Consider the following 6,506-nt stretch of genomic DNA (forward strand, 5'->3'; position numbering starts at 1 on the left):
ACATTGTCTACCTTCAGCCCTAATAACAGAGTACTCCAGCAACAATAGCGGCACCAAAAGCTTGCTGACTATGGGGAACTCATTCAGTGTTTACTGCTCGCTGAGCAGAACGATGAGTTGTTGATGATGAACAGTGCTATGCGACCTCCTGGTACAGCCCCATTACCAGAAGCAAATAAGGTCGACTTGGGAAAGAAAGCTGTAGCAGAGTCTAATGAGCCTAAGGAGCCTAGTGAGATCAATTACGTCCACAGAGATAGACACTATGGCCATGGTGGCCGTGGTGGCAGGGGACGTAGTGGTCGAGGGGGCCAGGCTGGTCGAGGAGGCCGCAGACGTGGTGGTAAGGGCCGTGGGTCCTTTAAGCCAAACTCCAAGGCCAAATCGACTTGCCACCGATGTGGTATGTCAAACCACTGGGCCAAGAACTGCAGAACTCCCAAACACCTCATTGATGCATATCAAGAATCTCTTAAGAAAAATCCAGAAGCAAACTATGTACACATCGATGATGAAGGAGACTTCGATCATGAGAATGATGACTTGCTAGGATATGAGACCTCCGACTGCCTCAAAGATGTTGAATGAATTTCGAATTTATTTTGGTTTATTTTCTATGCTTTATGATTTAATTTGCTTTTAATGTAATGGATAATTGCTTTGAATTAAATTCAATAGATTTTATTTTATAAACTATTCTATTAAAATCCGAAATTCTTGTCCTATTTATAGACATGGCCGAGGACATGAGTGAATTAGTAGTGGATAGTGGCTCCAACCACACCATACTAAAAGATAAGAGATATTTCATAAATCTTATAATGAAAAGTGCAAATGTTAATACAATTGCGGGTATAGCAAATCTTATAGAAGGCTACGGCCAAGCACACATATTGTTGCCTAACGGAACTCATATTGAGTTATGTGATGCTTTATACTCACCCAGCTCTAAGAGAAGCTTATTGAGCTTTAAAGACATAAGGTCAAATGGTTATCATATTGAAACCAAGGGTGAAGGATCTAAAGAGTTCCTCTACATTACAGAAAATGTGAAAGGACAAAAGAAGATCCTAGAGACTATACCTGCCTTAGCCTCTGGTCTATACCATGCTAAGATTAACATGATAGAAGCCAACTTGGCTAAGCACAAAATATACAAAGAAAGTTTCACTTTATGGCATGACCGGCTTGGCCATCCGGGAACTAACATGATGCGTAAATTGATAAAGAGTTCAAAAGGGCACAACCTTAAAGAAAGAAAAGTTCTCCCTAAGAATCTCACATGTGTGGCATGTGCACAAGGGAAACTTATTGTAAGACCTTCACCAGTAAAAGTCACAAGAGAGACTTTACATTTTCTGGAAAGGATACAAGGTGACATATGTGGGCCGATACACCCACCTAGTGGGACATTTCGATATTTCATGGTGATGATAGATGCATCAACCAGATGGTCCCACGTATGCTTGTTATCCACGAGAAACTTAGCATTTGCTAAGCTCTTAGCTCAAATCATTCGATTAAGAGCACATTTTCCAGACTTTCCACTTAAGACTATACGTCTAGATAATGCTGGTGAATTTACATCCCAAGCGTTTAATGATTACTGTATGTCCATGGGGGTGAGTGTGGAACATCCTGTGGCACATGTACATACACAAAACGGATTAGCTGAATCCTTCATTAAACGAATACAATTGATAGCTCGACCATTGTTAATGCGATCGAAGCTTCCTGTGTCGGCTTGGGGACACGCGGTCTTACACGCAGCAGAACTCATACGCATCAGGCCATCTAGTGAACACAAATATTCCCCATCCCAACTCCTATCGGGTCAAGAGCCAGACTTATCCCATCTTAAGACATTTGGTTGTGCCGTTTATATACCAATTGCTCCACCACAGAGAACAAAGATGGGACCACAGAGGAGAATGGGAATATATGTGGGGTATGAGTCTCCCACCATAATAAGGTATCTCGAGCCACTGACAGGAGACCTGTTCAAGGCCAGATACGCGGACTGTCAATTTATTGAGTCCGAATTCCCTATGCTAGGTGGGGAGACCAGCAAGCTGAGCAAAGAATTGACATGGAATCAAACATCCTTAGAATGGCAAGATCCTCGAACTATAGCATGTGATGCAGAAGTTCAGAAGATTATACATCTTCAACAGCTAGCTAATCAATTGCCAGATTCCTTTGCTGACCCGAAAAGAGTAACAAAATCGTACATACCAGCTTGCAATGCACCAGTACGTATTGATGTTCACAAGGAACACAATAATCAAGTTGCTACAGAGTCTATGCCACGTTTGAAACGGGGTAGACCATTAGGTTCCAAAGATAAGAATCCTCGGAAAACAAAGAGTGCAAAACAGACCGAGGCTAAGGGAATTCTAGAAAAGCCAGACGTTGTCACGGAAACTCCTACGGCACCAAATGAGGCTCAGGACGCTGAACCTCAAGAGCCTGAAGGAGTTGACAACAATGAGATCTCGATAAACTATATAATGTCTGGAATACAATGGAACCGAAAAGATGTCGACATTGATGATATATTTGCATACAAGGTAGCACTTGAAATAAATGAGGATCATGAGCCCACATCTATACTAGAGTGTACACAAAGCAAAGATTGGCTTAAATGGAAAGAAGCCATAGATGTGGAGCTAAACTCTTTAAAGAAGAGAAGTGTGTTTGGTCCGACCTTAAGGATAACACCAGAAATTAAACCAGTTGGACACAAATGGGTCTTTGTAAGAAAGAGAAATGAGAGAAACGAGATTGTTAGATACAAGGCAAGGCTCGTAGCACAAGGATTCTCTCAAAGACCTGGCATAGATTATGAGGAGACATACTCCCCTGTGATGGATGCAACGACTTTTAGATATCTAATAAGTCTGGCCATAAGAGAAAGTTTAGATTTGCGGTTAATGGATGTTGTAACTGCATATCTATACGGTCCACTGGATAATAAAATTTATATGAGATTACCAGAGGGTATAGAACTCAAAGATAAGAAGGGTTCTAGAGACCAATACTGCATAAGGCTAGACAAATCGCTTTATGGACTGAGACAGAGTGGTCGAATGTGGTATAACCGGCTAAGTGAATATTTAGCCAAGGAAGGTTATAGGAATGACCCGATCAGTCCTTGTATATTCATAAAGAAATTCGCGAATAAGGGATTTGTGATAATAGCAGTATATGTGGATGATTTAAACATCCTTGGAACCTCTGGGGAAATCGCCCAAACAGTAGGATATCTCAAGAAAGAGTTTGAGATGAAAGACCTAGGCAAGACAAAATTCTGTTTGGGGTTGCAGCTTGAGTACATAAACAATGGGATCCTTGTGCATCAAAAGGCATACACAGAAAAGGTACTCAAGAGATTTAATATGGAGCAAGCTCACTCATTGACTAGCCCAATGGTTGTGAGAAGTGTAGAAGTGGATAAAGATCCATTTGCTCCTAAGAAGGACAATGAAGAAATTCTTGGTCCTGAAATGCCTTACCTCAGTGCTATAGGAGCATTAATGTTCTTGGCTAGCCACACTAGACCTGACATATGCTTCGCAATAAACCTTCTGGCAAGATACATTTCTTGTCCGACCATAAGGCACTGGAATGGTATAAAACATGTTCTGCGTTACCTACAAGGAACGACAGACTTTGGTTTATTTTACACTAACCATAACAAAGAAGGTTTAGTTGGTTTTGCTGATGCAGGTTATCTGTCCGACCCACACAATGGTAAATCACAAACAGGTTATGTGTTTACACACGGTGGTACAGCGATCTCTTGGCGTTCTATGAAGCAGACTCTAGTAGCCACATCCTCAAATCACGCGGAGATCCTAGCCATGCATGAAGCCAGCCGTGAGTGTGTTTGGTTGCGGTCAATGACTCAGCACATTCGGACAGACAGTGGCATGGACATAGACAAATCAGCAACGGTCATCTATGAAGACAATACAGCCTGCATCGCACAACTCAAAGAAGGTTACATCAAGGGAGATCGGACAAAGCACATCCTGCCGAAGTTCTTCTACACACATGAACTACAAAAGGCCGGAGAAGTTCAAGTGGTGCAAGTTCAGTCATGTGACAACTCAGCCGATCTCTTCACCAAGGCATTACCGACAACAACATTCAGGAAGCTCACGCACCAGATTGGAATGCGGAGGCTTAAGGACTTGGAGTGATGCTTGGAACAGGGGGAGCAATGTGTGCTGTACTCTTTTTCCTTCACTAAGGTTTTGTCCCAATGGGTTTTCCTGGTAAGGTTTTAATGAGGCAGCATCCCCTAAGCACATTGCATCGATCCCTTCCTCGCATAGGCACGGTTGTATCGTCCAAGGGGGAGTGTTGTAAAACACTTGGTGGACTCTATCCAACCGGCCCATTATCAGTTCGTCCGTGCGCAGCCTCTCGACCATACTTGGTCGAGAGCCTTCGGCCCGTTAGTCGAAGCCCATCGGCGATAGCATTAGTATGTCGGTTTTACCTTAGGACTTGTAACACTATATATACATGTTGTAACCTCAATTCCTATCAATAATAACCTAAGAGATTTACTCCCTAAACTCTCTAATTTACAACACTGTTACAATTAAGGTTTTATTGGTTACAATTAATATATGGATTAATTTATAATTTATGTATAACCTATTTGTAACCATTTATTAAAATTATAAAGTCTACCAAAACAATGTTGTGTACTTCCGTTTTATTATAAAGGAGATGTGTCATTTTCTATGTTATTTTTTATTTTGTTGTTTCAACAACTACCCAGCTGTAATTAAGTTATATGGATTAATATAAGACTCACTCAAATCCGGTCAACTTGTTTAGTTGGCTTTGTAGATCAATGATCAATAAGCATGGAAATCAATATAGAATTATCAAAGATTTAAGAACACAAGACTGTTTTAAGAATAACTCTCTTAATAGCTTAAAGAAATTATCTCAAAACTCTAAGCTCTCTCTTACAATCTCTCAATCTCAATCTCTCAAACTCTATATGTTAATGCCATAACTCGACATACATATATATAGTAAAACCAAAACCTATTTCAACTAGGAAACACCAATATCCTAGATAACACTAAATAAGCTTTGATCCTTATCCATTCACTAATCATTAGGAATGCTCTGCTCTTTCTATTTTTAGGTTCTCTTCAAGCTTAAACCAACATACTCCTCCTTAAGCTTGAACTCCAATGCTGCTAAATCCTTAACTCCTATGAACTCTCTCATCTCCTTGAACTTGGTTCTTCCCAAAGCTTTTGTGAGTATATCCGCTTTCTGTTCAGTGCCTGCAACATGCTCCACTTCGACTTGTCCGTTTTCCACACACTCTCTTATAAAATGATACCGTCGATGAATGTGTTTACTGCGTCCATGTAAAACTGGATTTCTTGTTAAGGCAATAGCAGATTCATTATCAATGCGGATGATGACTCTTTCAAGAGAACTCCCAGTAATCTCAACTAACAAGTCCTGCAACCAGATTGCTTGCTTCGCAGCTTCGGTTCCTGCCATAAATTCTGCCTCACACGAAGACAAAGCCACAACATCCTGCTTCCTTGAGCACCATGTGATCGGTCCCTTTCCAAAATAGAAAATGTGACCATAAGTGCTTCTTCCATCAATGGGATCACCACTGTGACTAGAGTCACTGTAACTGATCAGCTTAGGCACTCTTGATATTTCATAGGACAAACCCAATCCGACTGTTCCTCTTAAGTATCTTAAGCACTGTTTTAACGCTGCACCATGTGATTCTCGTGGACTCTGCATGTACCTGCTTAATATTCCAACACAATACGCAAGATCAGGCCTAGTATGAAGTAAATATCTCAGACAACCAACCCTTTTCCGATAAACTGTTGCATCGATCTCCTTCTCCTTCTCTGCTTTCGAAAGTGTCAACTCTGTTTCCATCGGAGTGTGAATTAAGTTGCAGTTTTGTAAACCAGCTTCCTCTAGAATCTTCAATGCATAACTTGATTGATTAAGTGTTATTCCCTTTTGATGCTGTTCTACCTTGATTCCGAGATAATACGACAGTTTGCCGAGATCACTCATGTCGAACATAGATGACATCTCCTCCTTAAACCTCACAATGATCTCCAAACATGTTCCTGTGATAAACAAGTCATCAACATACACTCCCACAACCAAGAGATTATGACCTGAGCTCTTCCTATAAACAGAGGGTTCCTTTGAGCATTTAACAAAACCAAATTCCATAAGTATCTGGTTTAGTTTGTTGTTCCATGCTCTAGGAGCCTGCCTTAGAACAAATAAAGCTTTGTTGAGCTTATACACCTTTCTCTCTTCACCTTTCTTGATAAATCCTTCTAGTTGATTGACATGTACAATCTCCTTGAGTTCACCATGGAGAAAAGCTGTCTTGACATCAAGGTGATGTATCTCCCAACCATAAGATGCAGCAAGACTGATAAGAAGCCTGATTGTTTCGATCCTTGCAACTGGAGCAA

The 6,506-nt window shown here is 40.9% G+C and overlaps 1 pseudogene; it reads left to right on the plus strand.

Annotated features, from left to right (window-relative positions):
• LOC104772814 overlaps positions 1 to 588 on the plus strand; it is a 5,236-nt pseudogene extending 4,648 nt beyond the window's left edge.

Source organism: Camelina sativa, chromosome 20 (assembly GCF_000633955.1).
Source record: "Camelina sativa cultivar DH55 chromosome 20, Cs, whole genome shotgun sequence".
NCBI classification, from domain to species: Eukaryota; Viridiplantae; Streptophyta; class Magnoliopsida; order Brassicales; family Brassicaceae; genus Camelina; species Camelina sativa.